Consider the following 20,201-nt stretch of genomic DNA (forward strand, 5'->3'; position numbering starts at 1 on the left):
AAAACCCTTCCACGGTGCTCGTGAATGCATTGCCCAGCTGAGGCCGTCGGAAGAGTGCAGAGTCACCAGGAGGATGCTGGGACTTCACTAGGTCAGTTTAGGGGATTTCTTCCCAAACAAGTATAGAACGCTTTTCTAGTGTAGTTGGTTCCTGGAGTGAGACGTCTCTTTTAATGAGGCTAGCGCTTGCCTTGTGTGGCAAACTTTCATTTTTAGCTTTGTGTTGTTTTGTTCTGTTTATTAAAACTGGTGCTAGGATTACCATTGATGGTACCCGGTGTCATGGCCTGTGTAATTATATCTGCATGCCTGTGCGTTGTGTCGATACCCACTGCTCTGTGTCAGATACAGTATTATTCAATGATGCCCCATGTATGTAACATCACCCTGTTACAACTAGTTTTAAGCTCAGATCTAATTTACATCAATTTTAAGCAGAAGAGACTTAAAGATCATGAGGGACTCCAGAATAGACAGGTTCCAGATTGTACAGGTTACCACACCATTCTTTTTAACAGGGATTTGATCAGGACCCAAATAGCATGTCAAGTTGCACAGAATGTCATTATTTAGATGGGCTGGATTAGACAGATTTACTGTATTTGTTCCCCTCCAGTTTGGGAAGTGGACGCATGCAGAGTCACTTCATTCTCACTAAGCGAATAGCATGGCCAGACTGCATACTCTTTGAGGTGGCAGATAGTTCAGCTATTAAACAGGTTTGCAGTCACTGCCTCTAAAATATTCAACGTGTCTTCCACCCAAACATGTCTTAATGTCAATTTAAAAATGCCAATGCAGATTTTTAGACCCGGAGAAAACTAAAAACTATGCTAATACATTTGCTATTGATGGGGTAAATGTGTTTTTCTACCATCCAACCATAAATCCCACACAATAATAATACAAAATGTCCACAGTTGTTCGTTTGCTTAAACAAATCAATAATTACGGTTAATGATCAGAGTAAACAAATGTGGAAATTAAACTTAATGGTAATATTTTATTGAGTAATGTATTCTTTTTAAACTTTTTTTTTTTTTAAAACATGTACGATAATTGCTGTAAGTTCTCCATTTGTGGGAATTTGCCATACTTACCATCCAAAAAATTGCATCAGCTCTCTTTACTAAAACATCGGTTAGTGCCCAGTTCTGTTCATGGAGACAGATTTAAAGAAAACTATGTGGTATTGCATAAGTATTTGCTATTGTATAAGTATTTGCTATTGTATAAGTATTTGCTATTGCATAAGTATTTGCTATTGTATAAGTATTTGCTATTGCATAAGTATTTGCTATTGCATAAGTATTTGCTATTGTATAAGTATTTGCTATTGCATAAGTATTTGCTATTGTATAAGTATTTGCTATTGTATAAGTATTTGCTATTGCATAAGTATTTGCTATTGTATAAGTATTTGCTATTGTATAAGTATTTGCTATTGTATAAGTATTTGCTATTGTATAAGTATGTTTTTATTAGAACCTGCCACGTGGGAAGAAAGTAAAGTGTGTATTGTGTAACATTATGCATGTAATAAAAAAGTCCTCTAGCATTTCTTTTAATTCGGTTTTATGTATATTGCTTCTTCCTGGGCTTCCAGTTTGCAGATGCACAACATAAAAATAAAGACATTGCAACAACCGCAACCCATTGTCTTCAGTGTGTATGAGACTAAGAAAAAACCTGAAGATAAAGACAGGGTCATTCTATGTTGAACATCATCATTTATATGTAATTGAAGCACGGAATAAAACGTGATAAAATGTCAAAGGTAGATATCATGTATATAATGTGGATACTACGACAACTACGATGACTACGACTAATAATAATAATAATAATAATAATAATAATAATAATATGATTAGTTGCTTTTATACAGTAAGTAATACAAAGGTTCTGCAAAATATTCTGCCAAAATACTGTCACCTGTAATAGTAGGGATCCATTTTGGCTTTATAAGAAATAAAGTAATGTCTTCCTATATCCTTTATCCTTGCCAATTCAAACAAAAATGTGATTACTGAGCTTACAAACAGTTGCAAAGAATCCTTCAGCAACATTTTCTTTGGCAGTATGAACCGATAATAAATGTTTAATAATCTTCATGTAACAAAGATGAGAAAATAACAAAATGCTTCATTTATGAAACTCGAGTGCAAATAGACGTCCTTATTTATTTTTAATTCACAAAATAAACTCAATGGATTAGTCTAGGTGTTTAGCATCAATGAAAGCCAATTATTACTGCTAGTCTAATCTGCCCAAAATGATTTATAAGTAAAAAAAAACAAAAAACAAAAAAACACAAACAAGAAAAAAATGAACAGCAGTTCAAAAGACTAATGTTTTCCACCTAGTGTGCTTGGTGTACCTGGTTTAAAATCCATCCATTGGTATCCTTCTTCCTGTAAAATACACCATTTAATACAGTTAAAACATTTTTTTTTTGTATATGTTTGATCCTATAATGACAACAGATAAAACAACAGGTTAAAACCTATAACAATGGTCTCCTTATCCCAGCAGTTTAACTTGAATGCCTTCTCCACCTGGCTAGATGTTCACTCATCTGTTCTCTGTTCCAGTTGTCCTGAACTGGCTCTGGCTGCTCATGTACTTCATGGTCCACTGCAGAGACAAGACTGTTCTATTATTTAATACATACTCAAAACCTCATCTGGCCAAGAATATTTGTAAACTGTTCGTTTTCAAAAAAGTACATAACAGCTCTGACCTCTATTCTAACACAATAATGGAAAACCTATGTCCGAAAATATCAAGGATAAAAGATACAGGTATTGAGGTTGGGAGGTCCTCAATAAAACAGTACCTTAAAATGTCAGAGGAAAAAGTATCAGGTGTTATCTTCCAATCAAATCTGAGCACATACAAAATGTGTCATGAATGAAAAAAGTTATAAGTTCAAAAAAGATCTTCAACACTAAATTTTATTTAGAACCTGTGAATAAGAGGCAGGATGTCTACTGACACACTAAAAAAGAAATGTTACAAACTACATTTTTAAGAGAACCGAAGTTACACAAATCACTAGACACCTTTGGTAGTGTGTTTCGACATGCTACAGAACCAGTTACAGAAACACAAATGTGGGTGAATAAAACATTTGTCAAGCATGGAACCATCAATCCAGAGAAATTGTTTAAGTCTGTACTACTAGGTTTAATCTGCCTTATTGGATTTTTGTAATAGGCTAGAGTCTGTACTCTGACAATCAACCAAGTAAGCAATTTTTATCATGTATGTACACCACAAAATAAAAACTCATGTGCCCCATACAACAATGTCATTTTCTATTTGGAAAACTGCTCCTTAGGGGGGAGTGTACAAAAACAAAGGTATTTGTGTAACAAGTTAAAAGCTGGGCATGAATCAGCTGTGCTGCACACCACACGAGAGCATCTCCACCACTATGCAAAAGAGCCGGGCTCGTCTGCATTCACTACTTATAGAGCTTTTAACCTCATTTTACTGATGGGACAGCACCTCTAGCAGCAGTGCATTACAAAACTCCCATTACCTTTGGAAAGCAACCAGGTAAGCCAACATTAGCAGAGGAACTGAACCAATTTCTAGTACAGGGGTGTCAAAACATGGACCAAAATTAATTTAAAAAACATACTGATTAGATACATTTGAGAATACAATGCTTTTCCAAAAGGTGACTATACAAAATACTCAATTCAACACTCAACCTGCCAGGTAGTTTTCTAATTTGCCAGTCCCTTTCAGAATGATTCTATTAATTCCACGTAAAGTTTAAATGGCTCAGAACCCCTGTATTCTCAGAGAAGTGACAATGTGTTGTAAAGGTTGTTAGTAACTAAAACACAGCCCAAAAACTGCCATTTAACCATAAAACAGGCAACTTTTTTTACCAAGGATGGGAGTTCCCAGGGGGCGGGGCACAATTGGTTAAGCACTGCCCGGGCGGGGCAGGGGTTAGGTCGGCTTGGCTCGCCGCACACTCGCGACCCCTGTGGCTGGCCGGGCACCTGCGTGCCAGCTTGTACATAACTCAGAGCTGTGTGGCCCTCCGATGTAAGTTCTGGATACGGCTGCACGGCAGGTTTGCAGAAAGAAAAAAAGCGGACGGTTGACAACACTCGTTTCGGGGGACGTGAGTGCTCGTCTTTGTCTCTCCCGAGTTAGTTCGAGGGTTTCAGCAGTGAGCCAGGCTGAATAATAATTGGATATTCCAAAATTGGGAGAAAAAATTGGAATATGAATAAAAATAACTGTTAAAAAAAATTAAGTGCATGAAGAAGTATTCAATTAGTAAGCAGTGGTTTTGAACAGGTGTCATTCATTATTGGCATCTACAATATTTTTCTGTGCTTTATTTGCTGTCCAGTTATTGAGATTATAATTATTTAATTATTTAATACACGGTCACAATGCAAGCTTAATATTTAAATACAGCATAGTTTACAGAAAGTGCAAATAATACAACTAAAACACAATATGAACTAGGATGCAACAAGTTAGGATTAAAGCAAGTTGTATCTACAATGACATATTGATAGTGCAGTCATGCAGGGCTAGAATATTAATTCAGGACCCAGTTTTGTGGTACATACTGGAGGTTAAAGAAGTCCAGTGCATCAGGGTAGATCAAGAAATCTACAAGTGCAGTCTAAACAGATGGGTCTTGAGGAGGTGGCAGAAGGCAGAAATAACTGAATGGCTGATCTCAATAGAAAACAATGGGAGAACAGTGTCAGGTTGTTTAGTTAAGTATAATACACTATATTTGTTGAAAAAGTGAATTTAGTGTCAATAATTCATTGTAAGTAAACATTAGTGTAAAATATCTATTTGTAAGCCAATTAATCTGTTGTATAATTTTAATACCGATATTTTCTGTACCAGAAACAGTCTGATTTGAGGCCATCTCTTGTGGACTGTGTTTGTGTGGTTCTTGCTGAAAAACCAATGAACATGTGTATAGATTACAACCCTGCCCCCTCCCCCCACACACACACACCAGGCTAATTTGTCACAATTGCAAGTCTACTCTCAAAAGATTTACAGATTTGAATGGAGTTTACAGAGTAAATTACCCTTTAAGTCTACAGAAGCAGTTTGGCTAATTAGTGTGAGAAACAAGCTGTGTTCACCCTTCAGTTCATATGCATTCAGATACTTCAAGTTATTTAAAATGAGACTATAAATACTTAAATATTGCTCTTAAGTGTCTAACTATACTTTAGGTCCTCAAAATGGCAGCATATTTATCTTGTAGAAACATATAAAGCAAATACTATTTCTTTTATCCAAGATGTATCAGATACATTGTCAAGGGATGTCCTGTCCCTACTTTTGAAATGGTAGTGTGCCTGCGTTTGGGGCTTTTATTGACCATTTTACTGGTATATAAGTTGCTCCCCCCTTTTTGGGATCCCCTTGAAAATAGACTTATACAACAGTTTTTACAGTATATGAAAAAGCACATGTTATGCTAAATGTGAATTTCACTTTTTACTGGTTATTTATTTAAAGCTATTAGTGAAGACAACGTATTGATCACTCCCTGCAGAAACTACAATGCTACACTTCCGGTCAACTTCAAAAGGTTACATAGAGGAACATGGGAGGAAATGGGGTGGAAAATATGGGATGGGAGCATTTACAATGATACTTTTGGATTTGTTTTTACTCCCTCCCTCACTTGCTCTTGCTCTCTAATCTGAACTCCCACACTACTGTATCTACCAGTGCTATTAGTTTGTATTTATTTTGCTTTAAACGGAAGCTTGATGGTAAAAAGTGAATGCCCACTCATATGCCAAATCCTGGACCTGGTAGAATTTACTCCACCACATAAATAAAAAAATGTAAATCAAAGGAGCTTACCACAGCTGAGACTAGGTTGTAAAAGCTTTGTGTCAGAACAGTTTAAAAATCAACAAACCTCATGATTTAATAGCAAGCATAAATAACTGTTATGAACTGGGGTTCACAAACTTTTTTTTGGTACTGTGTGTATATCTATCTATCTATCTATCTATATATATATATAGATACACAGTACTGTGAAAAAGTATTTGACCCCTGTCTGATTCTCTGCATTTTTGCATATTTTTCACACTGAATGTTATCAGATCTTCAACCAAAATCTAACATTAGATAAAAGGGACCCTGAGTGAACAAATAATACAAAATTGTGATACTTATTTTATTTATTTATTAAAGAAATCAATAACTGGTTACGCCACCTTTAGCAGCAATAACTGCAACCAAACGCTTCTTGTAGTTATTGATCAGTCTCTCACAGTGCTGTGGAGGAATTTTGGCCCATTCCTTCATGCAGAACTGCTTCAACTCTGTGATATTTGTGGATTTTTGAGCATAAACTGCTAGTTTCTGGTCCTGCCACAACATCTCAATGGGGTTTAGGTCTGGACTTTGACTAGACCATTCCAAAACTTTAAATTTCTTGTTCTTCAACCGTTCTGACTTGCTTGTGTGTTGCGGATCATTGTCTTGCTGCATGACCCAGCTGCGCTTCAGCTTCAGCTCATGGACGGATGGCCTGACATTATCCTGTAGAATTCTCTGATACAGAGCAGAATTCATGGTTCCTTAAATGATGGCAAGTCGTCCAGGTCCTGATGCAGCAAAGCATCCCCAAATCATGACACTCCCACCACTATGCTTGACCGCTGGTATGAGGTTCTTACTGTAGAATGCAGTGTTTGGTTTTCGCCAGACATAACGGGGCCCATGTTGGCCAAAAAGTTCCACTTTTGACTCATCTGTCCATAGAACATTGTTCCAGAAGTCTTGAGGATCATCCAGGTGCTTTTTGGTAAACTAGAGACGAGCATTCATGTTCTTAGTGAGTAGTGGTTTCCGCCTTGCTACTCTGCCATGAATCCCATTTTTGCCAAGTGGGTATTTTCCTTAATGGCAATTGGCGAGGACATAAATCCTAGATATATAACATAATATGCACGACTATATATATATATATATATATATATATATATATATATATATATATATATACAGCTCTGGAAAAAATTAAGAGACCACTGCAAATTTTTCTTAAATCAGCATCTCTACATATATGGCAGCCATTCCATTCCAGTGTCTGTTGAATTCCAACACAGGCACACCGCATTCTACTGAATGGGGTACTGATTAGGGGATCACCTGAACTAAATCTTATTTAATGAGGAAAAGTATAAAAACCACTCCTGTGGTCATCACTATCCTCTTGCAATAGGACCAGCTGGATGGCAAAACAGTGCTAGTAGTACCTCAAAAGTAATTGGAATCAAAAAATAACTATTGACCATGCCCAAAGAGTTGAAAAGGAAAGTTTTGAGTGAGGAAAAGAAGGGTTCAATTCTGGCTTTACTGGCAGAGAGATACAGTGAGCGTCGGGTTGCTTCCATCCTTAAAATTTCAAAGATGGCGGTTCATAAGAACAAGGTCAAGCAGCACACGTTGGGGACAACAAAGCTGCAGAATGGCAGGGGGCAAAAACGACTCTCCACTGACTGGGATGACCGCCAACTCATTCGAATGTCACTCAGCAACCGTAGGATGACATCAAGTAACCTACAAAAAGAATGGCAAATGGCAGCTGGGGTGAAGTGCACGGCGAGGACGGTTCGAAACAGGCTCCTAGGGGCAGGGCTGAAGTCGTGCAAAGCTAGAAAAAAGCCCTTCATCAATGAGAAGCAAAGAAGAGCCAGGCTGAGGTTTGCAAAAGACCATAAGGATTGGACCGTAGAAGACTGGAGTAAGGTCATCTTCTCTGATGAGTCCAATTTTCAGCTTTGCCCAACACCTGGTCGTCTAATGGTTAGACGGAGACCTGGAGAGGCCTACAAGCCACAGTGTCTCGCACCCACTGTGAAATGTGGTGGAGGATCGGTGATGATCTGGGGGTGCTTCAGCAAGGCTGGAATCGGGCAAATTTGTCTTTGTGAAGGACGCGTGAATCAAGTCATACAAGGTTGTCCTGGAAGAAAACTTGCTTCCTTCTGCTCTGACAATGTTCCCCAACTCTGAGGATTGGTTTTTCCAGCAGGACAATGCTCCATGCCACACAGCCAGGTCAATCAAGGTGTGGATGGAGGACCACCAGTTCAAGACCCTATCATGGCCAGCCCAATCTCCAGATCTGAACCCCATTGAAAACCTCTGGAATGTGATCAAGAGGAAGATGGATGGTCACAAGCCATCAAACAAAGCCGAGCTGCTTGAATTTTTGCGCCAGGAGTGGCATAAAGTCACCAAACATCAATGTGAAAAACTGGTGGAGAGCATGTCAAGATGCATGAATGCTGTGCTTGAAAATCAGGGTTATTCCACCAAATATTGATTTCTGAACTCTTCCTAAGTTAAAACATTAGTATTGTGTTGTTTAAAAATGAATATGAACTTATTTTCTTTGCATTATTCGAGGTCTGACAACACTGCATCTTTTTTGTTATTTCGACCAGTTGTCATTTTCTGCAAATAAATGCTCTAAATGACAATATTTTTATTTGGAATTTGGGAGAAATGTTGTCAGTAGTTTATAGAATAAAACAAAAATGTTCATTTTACCCAAACACATACCTATAAATAGTAAAACCAGAGAAACTGATAATTTTGCAGTGGTCTCTTAATTTTTTCCAGCGCTGTATATATATATATATATATATATATATATATATATATATATATATATATATATATATATATATATATGAAAAAGTAGTATATTACACATACAGTTCAACTGTGAGTATTCATTACTGTCATCAACAAGACCTTAGCTTTAATACATTATTTTACTGTTTAATATCCCACACTCATACTTTATTAAGTAACATGTACAGCCACGGACACACCAAGACTCAGAGACTGTTGATCGAAAGGGTCCATTGAGTTTTGGAATTGTCATAATAGAGTGTTCAAATGTGGGGGCTGTTGATTTGAACTGCGTATGCCCAGAATACATTTCTAAAACTTTAATCACTGACAGACAACATGTTTTCAATGTTGTTGTTATGCTCAAGAACTTGTACATTGGCTGTAAAAGGCTAAGCAAGCTTGAAGTATAGCCTGTGGTCTGCCATTCATCAGGAACTTCAGTCAGTCTGTGTTTTATCCCTGCTGCAACTGGGTACAAAGAACTAGCCATATTTTTTCTCTGCACTCAAAAGTACTGTAGCCAGTTTGAATGGCTGTAGCAGAGGCAGTATCTCAGCCATTTGTTTCCAGTGCTCAGTTGTGAGATCTAAAGTAGCTGCATCACAATTTGTGGTCAAATCTGGGTTTGACAAAACAGCAACAACTGGCCATTTTAATTTAAGAAGGCATTCAAACATATAATACACTGTATTCCACCTTGTTTGTACGTCCTGTATTAACTTGAGTGGTGCTTTTTCTGTGTTCAGCATTTCTGTTTGTTTCCTATTTAAAGCACTTGTTGCCATCTCACTCTTTTTAAAATGTGCAACCAGTCTCCTTGCTGCTGCCACTAACGTCTGCACTTGTCATACATCAACTTTCTTTCCAAAATAAGCTGTCACTTTGTTGTATTTTGTCGGGTGCTGTCTTACTAAATGAGCCCACAGGTTGGTGGTATTGCCACAGAAGCTCATTAAAACTCCACAAACAGCGCATTTTACCTTTCATTTTGTTCTTTTGTAAAAAAAAACAAAAAACAAAAAAAAAAAAAAAAACTTCCAAACATCTGACCGCATTATTTTAAATAAAATTAAATAAACAATTTAAAATCTGATCCCGAAATGCGGCTTACCTCTAATCTCTTCTCTAAGGGTTTTTTTTTTGTTTTTTTTTGCATGCTTAAGGCCTTTGCACATTGAATCCGTTCCGTCATTTAGAATCCGTCATCCGAAAAAGTCTTCTGTCAATCTATTGCACACTAGATGCTATATATATATATATATATATATATATATATATATATATATATATATATATATATATATATATATATATATACACACATATATATTACACACCACAGTTGTCATAGCATCAGGAACCATATGACCAATATTTAATTTTTCAAGACTTGCTCCTGTAATAAATATATCCAAAAGTTGGGTAGCTAGCAGAGCTACCGAAAATACTTTCATGACTTTCATGTACTGCCCCTCTTTTCTGACTGTTCAGTCCTGACCACTCTTGCCCTGCCATGCTTCTTTCTCTGATATGTCTCCAGGTTAGGCTATTGTTTCTTTACTCGCTCGAATACAATTTAAATAAAAATTATATCTTTGTAATAACCTATACTGCACAAAATCCATGTGTTTATGTATGCTGTCAGTTAATAATTTCAAGTACTATAATACATATAATTCATGCCTAAGTCTGTGGCAATGTCTTTCCATATTTCTTTTTTTTTTTTCAGTCTTTCTAATCTTTGTTGGATTTATCATAAAGTAATTTTTGTTTGGCGACACACACGATTAGAGTTTTCCATTTTGTTCAGGGAACTGCAAGAATCCATGTCGTTTTTAATTGTTCAATGTATTTTTTAATGCACGTCAAACTGGATCAAATCGAACTTGTTTCAATGCTAAAATTGACGCATCACCGCCGCGCGACAACTATGGACTTAGTGTGCAAGGTGCAATAGCGAATGCACATGATAGTTTTTTTAAGTTTAGACGAATGTTAAATTCGGATGGGTTATCAATCCAGTGTGCAAAGGCCTTTACCCTGAAAACGTATGTGCTGCGTAGTGGGCAGCGAGGTTTATTATTATTATTATTATTATTATTATTATTATTATTATTATTATTATTTAAAGGAACCAAAGGAAAGGCAAGGAATAAGAGTGTAGGTTTATATTTTGTCGGTCCTAATAATGAACTGATAGATGCAGTTTTTTTTTTTCCAACCATCCAGCGATTTGATGCATTGTCCCAGCCCTACTAGTAACAGTACCATCTACCTGTAGACTCCTCTGGTTTGTAAATAACACCTGTTTGAGTCTAAGCTGTGGCAGTCTAAGGACAACAAGTCCAAGGGCAGTCTGAGCTGTGGCAGTCTAAGAACCAAAAGTCCAAGTGCAGTCTGAGCTATGGCAGTCCAAGTGAGGACAGGTAGAGCAAGGACCTTTTGCTTTTCAAAATCTCTCCCATTGACTACTAGAGGCCTCACTCCAACTCTTAACATTAGCTATATTTAAGTAACTTTATTAAAGGTGGTGTTTTAATTGGGTGATCCACTGTTGTGCTTAGTACCAGGTGAGTGGTTAAACTGAACATAGGTTGATTTGCAATGTGATTGTTTCCACACAGCTTTTATAGTTGTGTGATCCCATTGAAGTGCATTAAAACTATTGTCTTAGCGCACAGCAGCAGCTTTTAACCAGTTCCCTTGCAAAGTGGGGGTGCAAGGAGAGGCTGTTGGAGAAAATCTGAACCTAGCAGCAATCTGGAAGACATCAATTACGGGACAGGTCTGTACTCTCCCACTAATACTGTACCCTGTTATTCTGTCCTCCCATCCTGTCATCTCTCCGCCGCTGCTCCCCCCTCTAACCAGTGCCCTCTGGAACTGTTACTAATCTACAAACAAAACTGATTTCATCTCTGCCTTTGCCTCCCACCCTCTCTCTTGATCTCACTGAAACCTGACTCTCTCCTGATAACACTGTAACTCCTGCTGCCCTGTCCTCTCTTAACACAAGTATAGGGATTTTAATTGGTGGAAGGAATACATTCAACAAAACATAATTTGAAGTTTAAAATCTAGTGTTTTGTAATTAAACAAACAAATAATAATTGTACAAGCACAATAACACACAATGTAACAATGTGAAGTTGTCATAACATAAACCTTCTGTGGTATGTGGAAGGCACTTGACGTGGTGGTCTGACACATGATGACCACCCTGTCGTGTGTTATTGTTTATTTAGACTCTTTCTCATTCACGTTAGTAATGCCAATATGGAGCCCTATCTTTGTGACAAAGCTTCACTCATAATCCAAGGCTCTGTTCTATCTAGACTCGGCAACCGTAATTCCATGCAAACCTGCCCTCTATACTGCAGCTGGTGCAGAATTAAGTAACACACCAGCTCAGGTCCCTGGATTTCTAATTTCAAACAAAGCGCTACCAATCTGCCTGACTAAATGTTATACAATATCGTACTGAAAATATACCCCATAACACAGACGCAAATGTCCTGTTATTTCACGATGACTTGTTGCTATTCATTAGCAGAGCAAAAAGATATCTACCTTTGCGTTATTATTTTAAATTACAAGTACAGGCGATCCTCGATTTATGACGCACGGCACTTACAACTCTTTTGCATTATTACCCTGCTTCGACTTTACGACATCGATACGGCATTTACGACACAGCGAGACCGGAGCCATTCGTCATATGCGCATGCTCGGTGTCCGAACCGCAGTACCTGTCGTGGTCGTCCTGACTCAGTCTAGTGGGTTTTCTGTATTTTGATTTTTTTTTTTAAAGCATGTAACTGTTTTTTTTTATATTATTATTATTATTATTATTATTATTATTATTATTATTATTATTATTATTTTATCATTATTTGCCGTTAACAATGGCTAATAAGAGCAATTGACTCAAAACGAAACCTAATCTGTGAACTCTGTCACATGATGAGGGGCTTAACTTCAAGAGATCGTATTTCCTGCTAGGAGTACCACATACACTCTCCGAACACGTCATTGGAAAGCCCAGAGTCTGTACTTTTAAACAAGCCAGGTCGGTGTCTGAGTAATATGCGTGTAACCTCCGGGTTGAGTGCACAGAGTTAAATAAATGTTTGCATGAGTACAATATAACAGGTCATTTTTGTATCTGGCTGAAGAGTCAGGAACGTAACCTCAATTTATCACATCGTTCCTATGGGAAAATGTGCTTCGGCTTACAACGCGACTATCAGGAACCAAGTGGGAGGACTGCCTGTATAGTGATTGAGTTTTTGGATCCCAAGCAAATGCCTTTCTTATACAGGGGTGTAGGATACTGTGCTGTCGTTGTGCTTTCCTTTGAGACCACAGCTCCTATGGATAATGCTGTCCTGTTTTTCTTTTTGTTTTTTTAAAGTTTATTTATTTAGTCTTGAGATTTGTTTTCCGCCATATTTTGTTTCCCTGTTGATCCCCAGATGACACTGCATTTGTGTTAAAAAAAACAAAGAAGATAAATATCGGGATCAATTCATAGTCTTTCTTTTTTGGTATCCACTCCTAAATGTTTTATCTTTTTATTGTTTTGCATGGAAACAAATGTTGTCATTTCAAAAAACAAGAATTGCAATCCATTTCATCATATCCATTTCTTACAATAGTGGAATTCAATAACCACAATCACTAAGGTCTATTCCCCTTGGTCTTTCCTAAAAATGGGTTTTATTAACTTCATTACTGTAAGCATATCACATTCTCTGCTTCACCTGGGTATACTAAATATGTGTTCACTGCTTGAACACAGTGGAGTTAAAAGATCATTCTTTGACTAGAACCTATTCGTTGTCCCAGTATGTATATGTTACGGTAAAAGTCAGAATCTGGTAAATCTTGTTTTACCAGTAGCTCTCATCGATTTGTAATTTGGTAAATGTCCATTAACAGGTCTTAAATTTTCTGACGCATTTACCAAATGCTTTTTGGTAAGGCACTTCCGTGAACCGACAAGAACTTAAATGTCATTTAATGTCCATTTCGTAGAATCTTGTTTATTTTCTGTACATTTACTGCTGCACCGTGGTACATGTCAACATAAACGGTCATTTAAACTCTTCTAGAAAGATTTATATATATATATATATATATATATATATATATATATATATATATATATATATATATATATACACATACATACATACATATTATAAATCATATATATGATTTTAAATGGTGGTTTGTACCCTGAAAGTTCATATTTGACTAATTTTCAATTTGCAACTGCAGTGTTATTTTGTGACAGCTACTAATAACATAAATCACCAACCATTGGGAAATACGTTTGGTTAAATGTTCAACTGTGCAGTGACACAAGGACTACATTTTCAGCAAGATTATTGTTACTTGCTATGACAAAGTGCCCGCCTGTGTGTATTTTCTGTTATATGTTGTGTGTGGTGTGTTAAATGTTGGTGTATAGTTATTGGTACACGGGATATAAAAGGGTCTGTAACACAAGTGTTTAAAATGTATATTTGTATTTAGACACGAGGATTGCACAGCACTTCAAGTGCAAGTAAAATTTAATATGTGAGCATAGGGAATTGCACTTTATTAGTTCACGTGCAGTTGTACCGCGACTCCAATTGAATGATTGATTAGAGGTTGAGTCTCGGTACAGCTGCATAAAAGCATCATGTTTTCACATACTCGTGGTTGTGTGTTCGGTGAGTGGAGAACGGGATAGGGGATGGAGGTAATAGTGAAAAATTGTAAGAATAATAGTTAAAATATCTGCTCACCCTGTTTTGTTTAGTGTTAGTCCGTTTTTGTTTGTCTATTTATTTTGGCGACTGTGCCGTGTCCTTTTTATGTTTGTTACAACCGTTTCTTTTCTGTTCTGTTTATTAAATGCTGAGCGAAAGCATTCGCTCAGCTCCACCAAACTCCACCTCTCTGTCGTTTTATTTCCTGCTTCTGGTCAGACGTCACCCACTCCAGACGTCTTTGTGACACTTGCATAATAATCTGATCCCATTAAGGCATAACATAATCAAGGCTTTAAGGTTTACCAGTAGAGCCACAGTCATTGAAAGTTAACCTTATGCCCCAGTATTGTTTGTATATCATGCTATTTTAATGCACCTGTCACTGGAACATGCTCACAAATCCCTTATTGTTGGCTATGGATTTGTTTAATACACTTCATCCCAAGGGCTAAAATACATTGGTATTACTTAATCCTACACAGTTTACATTTTATATTAGCATATATCAGTATAAACAAGAAAACAAAAATAGTTTCAAGGTTTGTAGCTGTAGGTTATACAGTTTTTTTTGTTTGTTTGTTTATTTTTTTAAATAAACAATTAACTGATTATTGCTTAATCTACAAAAAAAACAATATATCAGTGAAAACATGCATTGCCCCTGAAGGGAAGAGACGGGTATATATGAAAAATCAACTTTGTTTTCTGACAAACAAAAAATCCCCAGACATTGACAGTTATGGGGCCTTATTTATAAGCTTTAATGGTTTCTGACTTTAAAAGGGAATCTCATCCAGTAGCTTTTACAGGAATGCTGAGATTCCTTTGAAGGCACTCCTGTGTGTCAATAAAGTTTATGACCTTCCAGGGAAGAAACAGTTAGTGTTGCACCAAATCACTGAGCACCTGTGTATTAATCGGTACGATTTATTAGTTATGGGACTGTCCTCTTTAAAATCTATTTGAAATTGATGCCTGGATTAAACCTGAGATGGTAAAGCTTGAGTAATGTTTCATAGACCAGTAATGACTTACAATATACCAGAATTATACAATACCAAATATCTGTAAATTATTAGGACATGCTACAAGTAACATCTTATCAGAATGGACACGTATTCAAAATCTTACTGTAATACACTTTTTTACACAGAGAATTGTGGGAACCTGTAACCAACGCCACAGTAATGTTGTTGAAGCTGACATCCTGGGATCCTTCAAGAAGCTGCTTGATGAGATTCTGGGATCAATAAGCTACTAACAACCAAACAAGCAGGATGGGCCGAATGACCTCTCTTATGTTCTTATGAGATAATCAGACAATACATACACTAGTTTGATTGGTGGCCATATTAGGAGCTGTAACGCATATGTCATGTCTGAGATAAAATTAATAGTTTGTGGCAATTGTTATTTCTCATGAAGTTAGAAAAGCAGGGTATATTTTAACATGACGAGGTAGCAAACAATAGCTTTGTCGAAAACAGGGTACACTTCAATACATTTTGATAGTACCCCGATCGAAAAAGACCCAATCTGCCCTTTTTTAAAGACATTCTACTTTTACAATAAGTGAAATATCAAACAAAATAAAAACATAAATAAATGCACAAATAACGACAGGCATGTGAAATGTCCCCTTGTACTGGACAGAGCGATCTTTAACAGAAATATTTCTGGTGTTTGATGCAGCTGGTGGCTTTTTCGTTACATGCTGTATTTATTTTTAAGTGATAAAAATATGTATATTTACACCACACTATTATTTCAGAAATGGTCATTTTCACTGGGAACTACATGGAAATGGGTACATTTCATGGAAATTGTTATAAGGGTAAACAGTAAGCAGGATGCAAGTAGATTTTAAATTAAAACAGTCACACAATGTATTTTCTCTAATTAAATGTAGTTTAAGTCAATTAATGTATTAAGTAGGAATACAAATAATTTATATCAGTGTGATGCAATACAGACATGTCTGTTCAACAAAGACATTCTTTGAATCCAAATACCCAGTCATTAGAATTCTGTATGCATCTGGGGGTGTTACTGCCTGAAGGCAGTATGTGACAAGAATATAAGACTTTATATATCCCTTTCTATCAAAGTCATTAACAGAGACTTTGTAGCGTGGTGTGCTTAGTGTTTTATGTTAACATTCCTCAGACATTCCCACTTGGAAACAACTATTGAATGCACATTGAAATAGGCACACATGTTGCATAGTTTTAAGAGATCAGCAAGGGAAAAAGTCTTCAGGTGAATTGCTAATGTTTACCCTTTCACTGCTGTTTTTTTTTTAATTTCTATGCTATGAATTATTCAAATAAGGCATTTAAAAAGTGCATTGTTTATGAACAATAATACAGTTTGAAATAAATATTTCCCATGTTGTTGATTTCATTAAATATATTTGATATCTGAATATCAAATAATTTTTTTTAGTCAAAACAAAAAACTTTAGGGTATATTAAATCTAAATTCTGTGCGCTGCCTTCACTAAGGCAAGATACATGTTGGTATTAAAACAAAAATTCCCAATGCCACCCATTGTATAGACAGGACGGACTGAACTTAAATAAAAAGGGAACCAATCTACTTGGAGAAAAGATCCTCGAGCAGGTTCAGAAGCAATTAAACTAGAAAGGGGGGGGGGGGGGGGGGGGGGGAAGCAACAAAAAAACAGAAGGGAGACTGCATCAAAACAAGGACAACAACTCAGGTAAGACAACCATTAAATGTATCTAAATGCTAGAAGTATCAGAAACAAAATTTTAGAACTTGAAGCTACTGCACTAACAAGTAACTATGATGTGATAGGTGTTACAGAAACTTGGTTGTCTGAGAGTGATGGGGACGAATATAATATTTGTGGGTATACACTGTATAGGAAAGACAGGCAGGACAGAAGAGGTGGAGGGGTAGCGCTATAAATAAGAAACAGTCTTGAAGCCCAGGTGTTAAACCTGGACAAAGAAAATAAAGCTGAATCAGTATGGGTCAGAATAACGGACAAAAATTCAAAGGGCATAATTATAGGAGCATGCTATAGACCGCCAGATTCAGATGGTGAGCAAAATAATCTGTTATACAATGACATTAGAAATGCGTGTAGTAAAGGAGAAGCCATACTAATGGGGGATTTCAACTTCCCCCATATAAAATGGGAAAACCCAATGGGTAGCACAATGGACAAAATTGAAATGGTGGAAATGACAAATGACTGCTTCCTAACATGACTAGAGGGAAGGCATGCCTTGATTTAGTCTTTTCAAATAACAAAGACAGAATAAGTAAAACAGAGGTCAGAGAACCACTAGCAAACTCAGACCACAAGATGGTCTCATTTGAAGTGCTTTTTAAACCCCCCAAAGTAATGTCTAAAGCTAAGGTTTACAATTTTAGAAAAGCAAACTATGAAGGTATGAAACAGAGGCTAACAGAAGTAGATTGTAGTAAAATAGAGAAAACATCCACAGAAAAAGGATGGCTGTTCTTCAAAAAGGATGGCGCAAAACAATTACATCCCTAAAGTAGACAAATCTAATGTAAAACTAAATTGCCAAAATGGTTTAATAGATCAATTTAAAAAAAAATATTCAGCGAAAAAAGGTACTTTACAGAGCATTAAAAAGGGACCAAAAACAAAGTACACAGAACTGCAAACTCAAGTCAGAAAGGAAGTTAGAAAGGCCAAGAGAGAAATAGAAATGAACATTACTAAGTGGGCTAAAACCAATTCCAAATGTTTTTCCAAAATTACAACAGGAAGAGAACATTCAAAGAGGAGGTTAAATGTCTAAAACAATGATGTCACAGGATCTGTCACAGATCATCTTAGAATAATACAGGTAAACTCATGGATGATGTACAGTCTTATTCAAAGTCTGACACCTAATGTATAGCACTGGCATTGTATAATTGCCATTAAAATGTTAGATTATTTTCATCAGTTGCTGAATTGTAGCTCATTTTTAATTTCATGTAAGTGATGACGTCATAAGTACCTGTACATTAATGCTGTGAAAGGATTTCCTGTTCACAAAATCTGCCTCATTTGGTCCTGAGGGTGCCTTGATTGGGATCTGACTGAAGTCCACAGCACCAATGATACTGGGGAACTCTGCATAATAGTGTAGCCTACTTAATAAACGATAACGATGGGATTACCTATTAATTAAATTGCATATAACCTAGTAAATTACCTGCGACTGCATAGAAGCCCTCTTTGATGGCGTTTCGACTTGTATGTCGTGAAAATGTGATGAACACATTAAGAAATATCTTTAGGGGCAGATAGACCCTTCGGACTGCATGTCTTGCAGTGGCTTTGCTGATATTTTCAACATCACCAAATGAGTATAGCAATGCACCACTAGCAAAAAAGCGCAGCCCTATGCATATAGTCTGTGTTACTGGCAATGCACGGTTGCGCCGGGTGGTATGGGCAATGTACGGCTCAAGTAGATTTATTAGGTAAATGATACCTTGCCAACTGAATCTGTAGTTCTCAAATACAAAACATCTGAATGATGCAAAGGATCTTGGCGATCTCTCAATGCTCTTTCCCTATGAAAAGCTAATCTAATTAAAATTGCTCCTTGATCTATGGGATCTCTAAGGAAGGGCATTGCCATTTTAGAGGGGTGTGTCAAGTGCTTTCATTGGGTAGAAGTACAAGTTTTTATACACAGATCTGACTAACTTTAAGTTAGCCTGCGCTTGAGCAGGTTTAAGATTAAGGATGTGTTGCTACGGTAATTTATTCGGCTAGACTTTAAGCTTGCTTCGAGGAACGGAAAAAGCCAGACTTCTGTCAAGTTATCCTGAGTCATCCGGCTAACTCAGTTAGCCAGCTATGAGGAACAGGGCCCTGGCTTACACAGATTGTCAACAGCACTTTTTTTTTTCCTCACCTTGATCTTCGTCATAGTCTCCCTCCTGCTCCTCATCATCATCCAGCAATTCCCCAGCTCTTTTCAGCTCAGCCTCAGTCCACATTCATCAGCCTCTAGAAGAATGTGAAGAATCGCCTTGGCATTTGGCAAACATAAACCAATTCATTCAAACCAGGTAATTCTTTCACAGACAACCACACTTCCTTATTTACACTGGTAATAGCAACAATCAAAGCATCCCATTTAAAAAATATATATGCTTAAATATAAATGAATAAAAAAGTGAACAATTAATGAAAACTCCCTAATTATCATTTACGCAACTGTCTCCCAAATTCTATTTTTATATTTAATATACATATCTCTAGTTAACATTTAAATAATGTGTATTTTAAAACCTGATATTGTGTTATCAGTTGCTTTTTGTCACACATGGACATTTTTTATATGTGCCAATATTTTTTATATGTCCTGCTTGTGCCATATTAAATGAGGACTTTCTAATGTGCGTGTTCTTGTCTCATTCTGGTTACCCCCACATAACATGCAAAGCAAGGTACTGTACTACACTAGTACTGATGACTTCAACTGAAATAAGCAACTAAAATTACTTTCAGATTCAGACAAAAGATGTGTTTATCTTTTTACTAGCTGTGTATATTTCCAAGAGGCAGAAAACACATTATGGGATGTGTTCACAATTGAGGTTTTAGTTTAGTAATAAGTTACTTTAAACCAGCAAAATAATTGCCAATTTGTGACATTACACACATACAAACAAAGATGAAAATGACATTAGATACACTTGATATCTATAAATTGCTCTGAACTGGTTTACTTTTGAAATTATATAACA

General features: G+C 36.6%; 1 pseudogene; it reads right to left on the reverse strand.

Moving 5' to 3' along the window:
- Positions 1–19,448, reverse strand: part of LOC121315732 — a 150,979-nt pseudogene extending 131,531 nt beyond the window's left edge.
- Positions 19,449–20,201: the final 753 nt, after the last annotated feature.

The sequence above is a fragment of the Polyodon spathula genome, chromosome 1, assembly GCF_017654505.1.
Source record: "Polyodon spathula isolate WHYD16114869_AA chromosome 1, ASM1765450v1, whole genome shotgun sequence".
NCBI lineage: Eukaryota > Metazoa > Chordata > Actinopteri > Acipenseriformes > Polyodontidae > Polyodon > Polyodon spathula.